Consider the following 15,432-nt stretch of genomic DNA (forward strand, 5'->3'; position numbering starts at 1 on the left):
CAGCTCTAGATTCTAATCAGTTGAAGCTTTTTTTTTTTTTTTGGGGTGGAGAGGGAGGAGAGTGGAACCACAGAAAGCAGGGAAAGGCAGAGAAGTAAAATAAAACAAGCAATCCTCCCTCTCTGGCTGCTATAACGCAATTTTGTTAAGTATGATCTGCATTAAGGGCTGCAAAGTTTTGGTGGGAGAAGGGGAGAAACTGGAAGGAAATAATTTTTATCTTGATTTACTAATTATGAAAGGTGCCAGAGTGACCGTACTTGAGAGTGATGTTGTATATTGAGCTATTGCATATGGGTAACAGCAGTGCAAGTTTCCCACAATAGTCCTGCCAATGTGCTTAACCACTGATGCAAACGAACCCCACTTAAGGGTAAAAGGGGAATTGGGTCTCCACCCCTCTAGTGAGACTACCATCAAGAAGAAGTGGGCTGTAGCCCACAAAAGCTTATGCTCTAATAAATTTGTTAGTCTCTAAGGTGCCACAAGTACTCCTGTTCTTCTTGCCATCAAGGGCACCAATTATGAGGTAGCTGGTGTAACTGGATTGACAAGATCTGACAGCTGGCTGGTGGCAACTACTTTCAATCATTAAATTATCAGCCCATGCCCGATTTGAACAAGTGATGTGAAGGCAAGATACTGTATATCCTATTATCATTCTACCAAGCTATTCAGTTCCCTCAAAGGCTTACAGTTTAAGTGTTATAGTCAAATTACTACTTCTAGTCACAGATACCAACAGAAATAAGAGCGGGAGAGTTGGAGATAAGAGGGCAGTTTTATTAGCCCTGTAGACCTCATGGAAGTTTCTCAATCAACACATAATCATCAGATAAAATATTTAATGTCTCTAAGAGAATAACTGGAGGTTCAGTCAAAATTAACATGAAAAATGTAACCACACAATTAAACTTCAAAAGCTGGAGGTAGTTTCAGGGTGGATTCATTAAAATCACCTATTTTAATCATGATTTAAATCAGCAAGCAGGAAACCCTGATCTGAATCACTGATTTTAAGCTTGCTTTGCATTTGTATTTCTTAGTTATTTTCCTAAAGAAGGTTAATTTTCATTGGTTGGTGATCATTAAAACATGATGATCCTCAACTAAATATAACCATTACAGTAAATCCAATCTTTCTTTTTGCTAACCAGAAGGTTCTACCACATCTACAGACATTTATTTAAAGCAATTATAAAGTCTAACTTACACATATTCAGATTCTTAATTTTTCCTAATTCTTAATGTTTACATTTTTATATTCTCAGAAAACGGTGTGATGCATTTATTATTTACGACGTGATTAATTTTTTTACTTATGATTTGTGACAAGCTCTATTCAGAGGGGAATTCAAACAATTAAAAATGTACAAAACCAGCATTTTAAAATTATTTTAATTGGGTAAATAAAGGAGGTTTATCAAAACATGTTTTGCACTTAAAACTAATCAATGTATTGAGAAAGGAAGTAACATCTCTAGTTAACGAACTGAACTGACTTTTCCTAGTCACCATTGTCCTTCAAAATTTTAGAACTAGATCTCATCTTCTCAAACCCAGTTTTTATTCACAGATTGGTGGAGGAAATAAACTTTTCTGTTTTTTCAACTCCCATTTGTTTCTTAATTTTGAATGGTCTAGTCACTGCACTGAAATAGCTGAATAAGCAGGAATGAAGAAAATATTCTCTCTGAACCCGCAGAAGAGGCTATTGCTACTAAAAGTCATTTTAGCACTTCAACTAACTGGTTCCAAGTGCTCAGCCAGTGACTTCCACCAGCTCAGTGGTTTGACTTCCTTTAACACTTGGCAGCAAATATGTACTGCTTAATGTTTTTTTTATTTAAATTTTAAAATTACTACAAAAGATTATAGTAAGCTTAGGCCTTACCATAGGTTCTCCAATTTAATTGTAAATAGGTTTATTTAAAAAAAAAAAAAAAAAAAAAAAGGCTGTATTTAATTTAAATGTTTAAAAGTCCAATTAAAAACATCATTTTTTTTAATCACCTTTTTATCCAGCCTGGGCAGCTTACTTTAAAAACATTTACAAACCATATATACTGTTTTAGTGGTGGGAGAAAAGAAAGTACACCTCTGTCAAGGTGAATTTCTCTTGTGATATGTATCACTGTTTCCTGACTATATTATCAGCATGGTAATCAGAGACACAGTAAAATTAAAAACAGATTTTGCCAAGAAGATTGCTATTGCCTGAAGAAAATTTAGTTCAAGTTAAATGTATTTGCATTTATACTATTGTTTAAGATGCCTATATAATACTTTGTGAGGAAGCAGGAAGAGAAAGGAGTAAAAAATTACTATATGTGGCTAAAGAAATTTAAAACAAACTGAATGAATAAAAAAAGATTGATGGCCAAGCATTTACCTATTGTATATGAAGAGCAACCAAAAATCTTGCCCTGTTGTGGAATGATTGTTTTTTGTTGTTTTTCTTTTTTAGGACACCGTATTGAGTACAAACATTTTTCTTACTGATGATAAAATAGAGTCCAAACTGTAAATGTGTAGGAAGAGGCTGGTTATACAACCCTATTCTTGATAGGTTGTTTTTTTCCTAAAATCCTGTACAATTTGCTGCCAACCCCCAAATCCAAGAACAGACTACATGCATTCAATTTAAGATGAAACACATTTACAGCCTTTTCCTTTTTTTTTTTTTTTTTAAATGTGCAAACTAAAACAGAGAATGAAGATGGGATTTTTCCAAAACTTAAAAGGGCAAACAATTAGACCAAAGGATGCCGCATTATACTAAATCTAACACTGTGGATCATCCACACCTCCTTATTTTAATTAAGCTTTCCATGCCTCAGTAAATTCATTATTTCCTCTTTACATTAAATGAGGAAACTCATTCTACCTGAAAACTGTATTTCAATAAATCCAGAACATATGGGGTGCTTTCAGCCATTGTATTTCTCTCAGCTGTTTATATTCCATCTCCACAGCACCAAGAACTTCATTCTTTTATCCATATTATATACAGAACTTATTAGTATACACTAATGGCTTCCAGCATGGTATAATAGACACTGAAAAAAAATCAAAAATTTTCAGTCAGCTAAAGCAACATTTTGTTTCAGTTCATCGTTTCCACAATACAGAACATAAGGGGCTGTCTAGTAACACTACTGACAGAACTAAAACTATAGGTCTCAAAAACTGAACAATGGAACTGCAGACTGAGATAATAAGGGGTAACTTGCATGATGAAGCATCCAAAACTGAGGTACCCATAATCAGTAATATTTTTAAAAAATCTTGGTCAACATTTCTATATCAGCAGACGAAGCACATGGACAGAAGGTAGTTGGGTCCACTAGTCATGGAGGGTCTTTATCCCTACAGTCTCTTCTCTTCATGTTCCATGTTGTAGGGGCCAATCTCAGTGGTAGAGAGTAAGAATTATCCTATGTACATTTAATTCCACCTTTCAAATGAAGATTTTGTACATATTACCATCTTCCAGATGTTCCAGGATGGTAAAACTATCATTGTTTTGTTTTTTGCAACTGAATTTCAAAAGCGAAAGGGGAAAAAAAATGAAGTTATTCACACCACTGCCACATGCTAATAAAATACCATATAAACACCCCATATTAAACAAGGAATCTTACAATACAATTTATGTGAGAAATAGTTCTTCATGCACAACACTTGACCTTTCCTGTCTGTCAACTGAGTGAAGAGGGAGCAATCTTCTGTCCAGATGGGTTGATCTGATGGTGTAGAAATCCCAGTTGGATACTTGAGGGTTTCCACTGAACTGAGCTGCCTTACCAAATCCTTAATAACCTACTCAATTATCCAACAGTGGGTGAAATGGGCCAATTAAGCTGAACATTTTAGTTCATTTACACCATACAGGGACATTCCACTTTTATCTGAGTATTCATTACCCACTCAAAGGATTCCACACCAGGAATTTAAGTAATGAAATTGATGGCCTGCTAACTAGGAAATCATAGGTAATAATTTAAACAAAAAAATCTCTACTATTTCAGCATAGCTACATTTCTTTAAAAACCTCTCAGCAGTATTCCAATTAAACGATGTACAAGCACACAAACGCGCACATGGGGAAAAAAACCCTATCAGCTCAAAATGCTAACACCGGTCTGCAATGTTTCACTTTACTTGTTTCATGGTGTGGATGAGGCACCTTCCTTTGTAGCACAGGGCCTTCATAATCCCACGTGGCCAGAGTTTGGCTTTCCCACACCAACCCCTTTCAGGCAGGTCAGGCCTTGCTTGCAACAAGATAAGTGTCTGGACAGCTAAGAGGTAAATTTGCCATATTACTCTAAAGTGACAGTGGAATATTAGAGAAATAGAAATCCAATTTACAATCTGGAGGTAAAAGTTTTCTGATTAGCCATGTAATCAAGAACACTGTATTTAGGGGTTACTGCTGGCCCATATCTACATTTGCTGGTTATTAGCCTATTGAAAACTATTACACCTCTGATACTATATACTGGATCTGTTTTGAATGAATGCTCATGGGCCATATTTTTGTCACAGATTCCATTATTTTCAGGGTTGTTTTTTTTAAATCCCTACAAAAAGTTTTTGTAGGGGTATTTTACTACATCAGTGATAGATGGGAAGACGCCAAAATGTCGTTCTTTTTAGTACATGAAAAGCATAATAGAATAAAATACAACAGCAACAGACTTGTATAATACAAGTTAAACTCTGTCTTGTAGAGACTATTTCTGTCTGTATACAGACCCGAAGAAGAGTTCTTTGTAAGCTCAAAAGTTTGTCTCTTTCACCAACAGAAGTTGGACAAGACACCCATCTTATCTCCCCAGTATCTGTCTACAAAGTAATTTAATTATACCATAATTCTTAAAAAATGTCAGTTATATATCCATGACTCTCGATATTTTGGGCTATTTGCTTGTAGGTGGGTGCCCTGTTAAACAGTTTAAAAGAAAATCCCAGGCCCTGCCAAGCTAAATCCTATGACAGTGGTCCGCAAATTATGGGGGAGGAATGTTCAGGGGGCGAGGGCGCGGGTGTCACACGATAAGTCTCGGGCCAGCCCTCCACAGGGAATGGGTAGGAAGAGCCACGCTTCCAGCCCCACTCCACCCCCAGACCAGTTCCCCCGTTTAACCCCGCAGTCTTGCTCTGCCTCCAGGCCTGGGCCATCCCCCAGGAGAGGTGAGAAGCATAGGAGTAGTTTGACCTCTATATTGGGTGGGCAGCTCCAGTCAGGTCTCCGAGGCCACATGTGGAGGGCCAAATTCCGTGCCTGCCCGAGATTTGCAGTTTGCGGGAGGGGTGCAACACCCCCCCTCCCTTCTATCCCCAAACTATACCTGTGGCGGGAAGAGAGTGCCATGCGTCCAGCCCCACTCCACCCCCTGTCCCGGTCTGGCCCCAGATGCGAGCCAGCCCCCATGGGGTGAGGGTGGGGAAGGAGCGCCAAACTTCCAGCCCCACTCTGCCCCCAAACCAGCTCTGCCCACATTAGCCCCAGCTCCTCCTCTAGCCCCAGTTCTACCTTTAACTCAAGCTCTGCTGGTTGGCAGTGCAGTAATGGAGGGGGGGCACAGACAGATTCCATCGATGGTAAGGGGGGGTGCGACTGGAAAAGTTTGTATACCCCATTGCTCTACAGAATATGGGAAGCTAATAGTAGGGTTGCCAACTTTCTAATGCCAGAAAACCGAACACCCTTGCCCTGCCCACTGCCCTGCCCCTTCTCTCAGACCCCGCCCCTGCTCACTCCATTCCCCCTCCCTCCACCGCTTGCTCTCCCCCACCCTGGCTCACATACTCATTTTCACTGCAAAGCCCAAACAGGCATATTTATTGTTCTGACAGATGTACTATACTAATTTCAGGTTTAATTTGTTACAGGATGCTAGAGCTGGCAGCAAAATAGTCAAAAAGGGTAATTTTTAAAAAACTGAAATTTCACAAAGGTTTTCATGATTGTTTCCCTCCCCTCTTCCCATTTTTTGTAACCAGCTCCATGTTTTTTGTTCACTAAAAAGTTATTGTAATTTTACCTGTGGAATTAGGACCACACATTATCACAGCTGCAATGGATCCATTAAAGGCCCACTTCTGAAGCCCAAATACAAATCCATAGAGCATAACCACAGAAATGCACATCTGTCCACATGTCCACACACACACACACATCTTTAGAAACTGACTCCCACACCTACATGCACATACACACGTGTAGTCATGGGTACAAATCTAGCATGCACTAACACATATACTTCCACATTATTTACTATATCAATTGTTGTTCAATGCCTAGAGACCCCAACTAAGATCCGGGCTCCAGGGTGGTAGGAGCGGGACATACACATAAAAAGAGAGAGTCTGCAACCAAGAGTTTATAATGTAGCTAGACAAAGGTGGGGAGAAATGTATGATACATTGGCTCTTCTGCAATTACTAGTCAACAACGTTCACTTTTTAAGAAAACATTTCTTTTAGACTGCCCTTCTCTTTTAAAAACTTGTTATGAAATGAATACACACATTTTATGTCATCAATTTTTTTGTGCGCAAGCCAGCAAAAGCAAAGAGTTAGGCTGCAAATTTTATTCACACAGGTATACACACATGCGGCAATACTCGCACCTCCCTACACAAAGGGGCACAGTGAAGGAGACGGGGGTGGGGGGTTTGTGGGGTGGATGGGGATGCAGGGGGAGGCAGAAGGGTACAGGGGCATGAGGATGTGAGGGGCACAGGAGCGTATAGGGACATAATGGGAGTGCAGCAGCGTATGGAGGTGAATAGGGTGCAGGGCTGTGGTGGGTGAGAGACTGGGAGTGGCAGCTCTGGGAGGTGGAGAGGATGGGTAGGAGTGTGCTGTAAGGGGTACAGGGCTGGGATGGATAGGTGTGGGGGACAGGGCGGGATGGAACAGTGAGGGGGATGAGGGTGAAGCCCCATTCCCAGCACTCAGAGACGGGGATACACATCTCAAACTTCTGGATGCTGGCGACAGGCGGCAGTTCGCCGCAGGGCACGCACCACAGCTTGAGCCCAGCCACAGGAGTGTGAGGTGAAGAAGGACGCCAGCAGCAGTGGAGAGGCACATGTCACGACCCCCCAACAGCTGCCTGCTAAGCACGCTAGTTTGTCCCCTGCCCCGGCCAATGGGAGCTGCACCTGCGGGTGGGGCATCGCACGCACCCCCCCGGCCGGCCGCCCTAAAGGTTAGTAACCGGACATGCTGGCTGCTTCCCGGGATCCGCACGGCACGGAGGCTAGCAGGGAGCCTGCCAGCCCCACTGCACGGCGCCACCAACCAGACAGTCAACGGCCTGGTCAGCAGTGCTGACTGGAACCTTCAAGATCCCTTTTTGACCGGGTGTTCCGGTCGAAAACTGGACACCTGGTCACCCTAGCTCAGTAACAACGAAGTGGTAACACCAAAAACCAGCCCAGTATACCCTAATTCCTCCAGGGATCATGTGGTTTCCTCTTCTGCAAAGGTAACACAAGCTTTTTAAAAATAATGTAGAAAGTTAAATGTGTTTTACAGAGGTCTTCCCCAATACAGCTCAAGCACAGTTCGAATTACCTGACAAAGAGGGAAAGCAAAGGTTATTTTGGGGATATAAAACATTTTTTTAAAAATAAATATGCAGTATTTCCATTACTTTTGCCTGTTTTTAAAACTGCATCTGCCATGTTATACTTCCTTAAAGTCTCCATGGTAAAAAGAGTCTTAAGATACTGCATATTCAATCTTAAGTTTATTATGTATTTTAAAAGTGTATAATTTTGTAGCTGAACAAGATGTTTGATGCTGAACTAGAATCAGGACACGAAAGTCTTACCCTTGGAAACCAAAGGTGAAATAGTAGTTGAAAGTGAAATGATTCTGTTGGTCTCATTCCAGCACACATCATAAAGTTGCTTCAAAGTTCAGTTTGAGTCAAAGGACTCTGCTAAAGAAGAATCTGGGATGAAAATAGCACTGGATGTTGTGCTCAGGAATGAGGGATGCTGAAAGAACTACAGATAGAAGCAGCTATCACAGTGGAAGTCCCATGTGTTTAACTCAATTTTGTTTTGCTATTTCCTCACTTTTAGGAGCACTAGATATTTTAATACAATAGATATTTTTAACATGTATATTCATTTATCAGTCACTAAGGTTAGAGTTTCTGCTATATTTTTACAAACTTTCATTTGAGGCACTGAAAGTTCTATTTTTCTTACATAATTACTCTTAAAAAAGCTCTTTAAGCTTGCTCTAAGGAAATATTATGGATACAATACAGCTTTGTTTTAAAAAACTTAATGGGACTTTTTAAAAAAAATTCCACAAGAAAATTTTTTAAATTAAATTAGATTTTTTTAGTTTCAAGTAAAATTAGACTGATTACAATACTGTATTCTTTATTTGTATGGTTTTACTTTAAAACCACTGCGGTAACCATTGTTTCTTTGTAAATATTCTTTATAAATGTATTATTCTTTGTAAATATTATTTTCTAACAATGATATCCAAATTTGTATTCCTGAGCTACTGGTACACCGCTTAGGTAGATGAAGGCATTGTCCATTCAGCCTGATGCCTGACAATGCACAAAGGCCCCAAAAATATGCTACCTGTTGTGATTTACTGCTTAACTAGAATCACTAGCATGTAAATGTTCACAAGTCCAGACATTTGGAAATGACATCTCTGCTGCAACTTTCTGAAATAAAGTGCCATGGGCACTTCTAGCAAGAGTTGAGGAATTAGCTCCAATTTGTGCCCACCTACCCCCTCCCCTGCAATTTCAATTAGCCATGGTATTCTTCCCTTCCTCTTCTGAGTTGTCATGCAGTGTTAACACAGCTATTGACTTTTCACCCCAGAGATGGCTCCATTTCAGTGGCTGATTTTTTTTTTTAAGCTTTTTTAAGACATATATATACACCCACACAGCTATGTGATACATCACATAATTATATTGTATACATAAACTATATGTACACAAGGATAAAAGGTTCTATTGTAAATGTAAGATTTCATATTTTTAACTTTTCATCAAATCCACAAGAACTAATCATCTGACAGACACACATGATTTCATGCTTGAAAGCAGACCCACAATGCTCAAATACAAAATTAGAAACCTGGGAAACACTTGCAAGGCAGTGAACGTCTGACAGTTGCTGAAAGTATGTTTTCTTACAATGGCCTCTAAACCCATCTCATTAGCACAAACGCGTCCTGAGGGACCATGTAAGTGCATTTCCCTTCAGCCAATAATGTGTTAACTTATTAATTAGAACTGCCGCTGCAGGGTAAAACAAGACAAAATTAATTCAAGAGCTGCCTTAGCAGGCCAACCTATCTCTGTACTCTACTCACAGGAGAGCTGTCTGCAATTCAGTTTTGTTTAATTAGTCCCTCAAAAAAGCAACTGGTTCACTCTGATAAGGAGGTTAAGAGCAAAACAAAACAAAAGCATGCCTTCCATAGGCCAATTTCATTTTTAAACTATTATTTTTCCAATGTGAGAAACTGCTGTTTTAAAAAAGACTGTACATTACTCTCTCTCGCTTGCAAACCAAGGACACTGAACATCAACTTCTGCACTACCATCCTTCATTCTAACAAACCCAACACTGAAGCAGTCAGGCCAATAAGCCCCATGGCTAGATGACAACTATATTTGATTACTTAAAATTTGCTGTTTGGGTTTTCTTACAAATTTAATCTCATATCACAAATTCAGTGGGTGAGTTTTACTATTTGAATAAATGGAAGGGAAGAAGTATTGCTAACATTGTCACAAGGCTGAATAATCATTTTTACGCAGAAGCTTGCAGAGTTTAGAGAGCGCTCCTCTATCCCCCCTTCTAGTTAGCAATAAAACTATGAATCTGTTGGTTTTTCCCTCCTCCTCGCCAACCCTCACTTCTCCCTATCCCCAAAGGAGATGCAAGAAAGTAAGATGGCATGGATGCACCATACTATTTATTGTCTTTCGTTGCTGACAAGCACAGTAGCCAGTTTAATTTAAATCCATATATTTTGACTGCTATTTAGTGCAAGAAACAGAAATAGTAGTTAGACTAGACAATAAAGAATAAAAACAAAGCTGCATATTTCCTATAATTTCTGGTATATTCAGCAACACCAAGATTTTTCTCTCTTTCACATATTACTACTACATCCTTCCCACACCACTGTTGGCACACAGGGCAGAAACTCATCTACTTTATTCCTCTCTGCCATTTGCTGTTGCTTCCATCTACTCCATGGTGTTGAGATCAACTGTTATGTCCTCCCTATTACAGGTTTTTCTTAAGGTTTCTCTTTGGCTCCCTCATTTTTTTCACAGCAGTTAGTTTCCACATGGGAGTCTATGCATTGGCATCCAAAGTAAATGCCCCAAATATATCCAGCACTTCCTTCCAATTCTGCTGGTTGGTGATTTCTCAGATCTCTTCATTGGCGATTAAATCTTTCCATCTAATGCCCAGAATCTTTTGTAGACATATTTTCAACAGTGTCTAGTTTTCTGACTAACGTTTTGGTCCAGCATTTGCGGCCATATGTTAATCCTGAGATTATGTCTGGGTTGAAAATTCTAAAGTTTTTTTCTGATTCTGTATATGTTTGATTTCCATATGCTGTGAGTTTAATGAATGCTGTGGATGCCCTTCCTTTCCTGATGTCACTTCCTTCTTGAGGTCTCCGCTACCTAGTATAGTCCTGCCCAGGTGGATGAACTGTTCAACTTTCTTGATATTTTTGCCTTCTAATGTGATGTTGCTGCTTGATCTCTGGGTTTTGAGAACATGTGTGTTAGCATTACTAATTTTGAGCCCTGTCTGCATGCTCTTTTTCCAGATCATCTTTGTAGCTTGTTTGAGGGTGTCACTCAACAGCACAATATCATCTGCCAAGTCTAGATCTTCAAGACATTTGCCATCTACCCATGATTTACCAGTGTTTATGTTGCTAATATATTTCTTTATTATCCAATTTATGGCAATGCTAACCAGAAGATCAACCAGAACTGTGTTTCATGATGGTGTCCACTTTGAAGCACTGTGCTGCCTGGTTGTTCACTCTTCTAGAGCGCTTCGCCTCTATACATAATTGTAATGATATTGGCAACTTTAGATGGGATTCCATAGAACTGAAGAATATTCCACAATATATGTCTCTGCAAGCTGTCAAATTCCTTTTGAAAAAAAATCAAAGAAATGGATTTTCTATATATGTAATGTACGCACACAGTATATTAATTTGGGCTGTGTCTGAACCTCTAATACTTTGAGCTTTATCTATCAGAGACACTGGCTTTTCACATCCAATTTAGGTTATATTGCTTTCTAAATTCATGCCAAACCAAACCTCCATTTCCTTTGGCTTGTTTGAAACTCTTTTCTGGATTAATAGTATGTGGTATTATTACTAAACTCTCTCTCCTATGAAGTCTCATATTTGATCCGCCTTTCTTGGTAGATTCTTTGCTACAACACATTTATTTGCTATTAACTTTGTTTTCTTCCTTATATTATGCAAGACTAAAAAGGCTAGAGGCAGATATTCTTTGTACTCTCATCTGCCTCCTTTGCAAAACTGACCAATCTAAACAGATTTAGGACATTATATTTGCCAAACTATACAATTTTTATAAAGCCAGTTGCTTCTGTTTATTGCTTCAATGGCTCTATAGCTTCCACATGAGCAAATGTTTACATGTAATATGTAATATCAGCGTACTGAAAAGAAGTAGAGCAACTAGTAGCATTTTCTAGAGTTCACAGGTTCTAATTCAAGGAGGAAAAAATTAGACTATTAAAAAATTATATATGAAATGTATAATATGTGATGGCTAGTTAAGGATCTGAACACTGAGGTCATTTCTACTAAAGTGTCTGCCCCCTGGTTACACAGCAATTAGTTACATGTTCCATTTTTTTAAAGAGCCATCTCCTTCATCTCTACACCCCTTCATATTATACTATGAGTCCTCACTAACAACAGTAATTTAGAAATAAGCTAACATTTATTTTAAAGTAAATAATACACCATCACAGAGTGATGCTGTCCTTGCCCTCCCATTCTTCTGCTATCTACTTTTGCAATGTCTTTTGGTATGTTTTGTATGTGCATGGATTTTAAAAGGTGGCCAACAAAAGAGGAAAAATTTGGATTTGTACCCTTTTTTAGGTCTGTGTGCATTTAAACAAGGCCTCAAAAGTTTGTTTATTTTCAAAGGTTGTGTTTCCATTTTATTTCCTGCTCTTTTTTTTTTTTTTTGGTTAGAAATTCAGATCTTGACTGAGGAAACTAAGAAAATGGTGACATCAAAAGAGCCAAGCCACTGAAAACTGAATAAACTAATGGAATGTTAACACTAGGAAAAAGGTGTGTTTTTAAAAATATGACTTATAACATTAAAAAAAACAAACCACTAATGTAGACAGGCCAAACTGGTTTTAACACATTAGTTGGTCAAGATTAACCCTGGGAATGAAAGTAAGGAAGGAAAACCTTGACCAGTTAACACATTAAAACTACAACGTACTGCATCTATATTATGATTTTTAAATGGGTTAGCTAGTGTAGACAAAGGCCTAGGAGGTAAAGACAGAGAAGGAAAAAAATTAGAAAGGAGCTGCTTTGCTCCTTGAATAAATCTTCCTCTTTTTTTTCATGATGAACGGGAATTGTAAAAAATGCAGCACACAAGACACAGATGCTGACTATATTCTGAATGTTTACGGCTCCCTTATGTGCCCAGGGAAAACCAGGTGCTACACAAAGTGGTGTATGCTTGTGACTGCTTAAGGCAGGTTATAAGCACCTGGTTCAGAAAGTGTTTTTTTTTATTTTGTTTTTTATTTTTCTTCAATTCTAATTTTCTCTTAATTTCAACTATCATTTTAAGGTTAGCCAAAGGCAAATAAGGGGATGAGTTCACTTACAATCTAAAGTTCACATGTGTCGCTGAACAGTAAACCATTAAGAAGAGAGATGCTGAAAACAAGCCTGCAGCAAAGAAATATTGAAAATGCAGAAGTGCCTGCAGGAACAGTGAGGTATCTGTGGCACTGAAAGGACTGGGAATGATAGATAAGACAAAGGGAAACTTGTGTTTGCATGTTAGGAAAGCACATACACACATCTAATTTGATAGAGGTTAGTACTGACTTTTATCACTGGGTGCTTTAACAATGAACACTTACCATCACCAGATGTCTATATTATGTATAATTTCCAATGTGCCCTACCTGGACTATCTATTCAAACCCAATGACTCCCACCACCGCCATCCCCTTATTTCAGTATAGTTAACAAGCTTCTCCTCTTCCTTCCATCCAAATATGAAAGCATAAAACAGGCGATTCAAAAAATAAAGCAAGCTACATATTTACTCTGTTGGACAAAAACTACAAGCTGGGTTTCAAGTGTGATCAAATCAGCTGTCATTTGTGAGTCATTTGACAATTATACAAACCTTGGTCATTTAAAATTTGGATGAGAAATCCACCTTTGGCATGCAATTTGTCATGGGCAAGCTGTCATTCTGTGCCCTTCATGTGGTTGGTTTAAGTCAAGAGGAAGATTTTAAACACCTATTACTTAACTGGATTTAATAGCTCTCCTTTTTCATTAGAAGAGAGCTTTAACATCAATTTTTCTTAGCCCCAATTAGACTCCAACTGGAATATCCTCTGTTCCCTTCTTTGTTAATCAGATTTATATATATATAAAAAAAAATGAAATATCACAGACCCAAATAATTTTATACATCAGTTATTTTGCATTTTAAGGCATTTTACCTGATAATGTCATTTCTGCCCCTTTGCCCACACTTTGGAACCATTGGGCAGTCCTGCATTCTGAGAGGCAGCAGCAGCTTCCAATTATTTTTTTGGCTCTACTTAAGTTTTCTTTTTTCCAGGCAACAATTCCAGAGCCATTTCAAAATCCACTTAAACTACAAACCTCATACCCATCCTGGAATTATCTATACTAGTTAAATTAATTTTAATAATTGAAAAAAATATTACACGCAACTGCTGTTATCCCTCAGACAGATGCTAATACAAAAATTCTGGATGAAACATTGAAACAATAAAGTTTTTTGTCTGTTAAGAGGCAGACTTCAGGATGTATGTGGCGTAAGCCGCCAAGCCAGCCATGTTGTGGTTTTATCCTCTGCTTTATAGCAGGAAACCATGGATTACAAATAAATACTACATTAAGACAGTGGATGTGTTTTATAAATGCTGCCTATGTACCTAGCCACAAATTAAAATGAAAGGCCTAGATAGCAGATACTGAGGCTCTTGAGAGGGCCAAATTATTTGACCATGAATTTATGTTCACACAGGAACAATTGCTAAGTCACTGGGATGTCTGAGGCAAGAGTAACAAAGACCACCTTATTGATAAATAAACCAATTAAAAGCTATCACAGAAGATTGCAAAAGAAAACTCCAAGACTTAATGTTGGACAGTATGAAATATTTCCATATAACATCTCAAGAATAAGCTACATGGGATACATTTTCAAGGAGGATATTAGTGCACAGACCATCTCATTTGGTATAGAAAAGCAACATCCTGCAAGCAAGGTAAGAGTGCATTCAGGTAGTACCAAGTAGGCCTCTACTTGAAAGGTAGCCCTGAATGTACCAGACATAGCTAAATCTGTAACCCCTTAACAACGTTGTTGGAGTAACACAATCTATTTAGCACCCACACATACATCTCTGAAAATGCTCTACCCTCCTCTTGTCATAAGTAACACCTTATCTGACTGAAAGAGAAGAAAAGACTGAAATATTTTTCCCCATGTTGTTTATTTTCTGCATTTGACAGGCCTCTACTTAGAGAGAGGACCAGAAGGGCTATAAATGTTTGTTTTTAGAAAAATGCAAGTTGAGATTCTGCCACATTTACCTGATGCAAGGACCTGGGGCTATCAGAAAAAGACCAAATAGTGTGAGACTTGCAATAAAATTGCAGGAGCTGACAGTACTGTCATTAAAAAGCAACAGAGGGTCCTGTGGCACCTTTAAGACTAACAGAAGTATTAGGAGCATAAGCTTTCGTGGGTAAGAACCTCACTTCTTCAGACTAACACGGCTACCCTTCTGATACTTGTCATTAAAAAGTAATTCTTACAGCAAGCAGGGACAGAAAATCCATTTTAAAAAACCAGGGAACTGTTACTGTAAAACCACATAAATTAACAGGGGGCCCTTTAAGGATCACTTCTTAGAAAAGCTACAAAAAGCCTTTCTTCTGAATACAACGGATTAAGGACCATCACCCAGTTTGAGTATCCATTCAAACCCCACCTGTGTTTGTTTTTATTTTACTATTAGTTTGTTTGGAGCTTCATGAGTGCTAACATGGCAGTCTGACTGGTTAGAATCAGCCGCTATA

General features: G+C 38.6%; 1 protein-coding gene across 2 annotated transcripts in view; it reads right to left on the reverse strand.

Moving 5' to 3' along the window:
* The window catches only part of LRP6 (LDL receptor related protein 6), a 197,294-nt gene that overhangs the window by 95,057 nt on the left and 86,805 nt on the right, over positions 1-15,432 (reverse strand). The window lies entirely within an intron of this gene.

The sequence above is a fragment of the Malaclemys terrapin genome, chromosome 1, assembly GCF_027887155.1.
Source record: "Malaclemys terrapin pileata isolate rMalTer1 chromosome 1, rMalTer1.hap1, whole genome shotgun sequence".
Classification (NCBI taxonomy): Eukaryota; Metazoa; Chordata; order Testudines; family Emydidae; genus Malaclemys; species Malaclemys terrapin.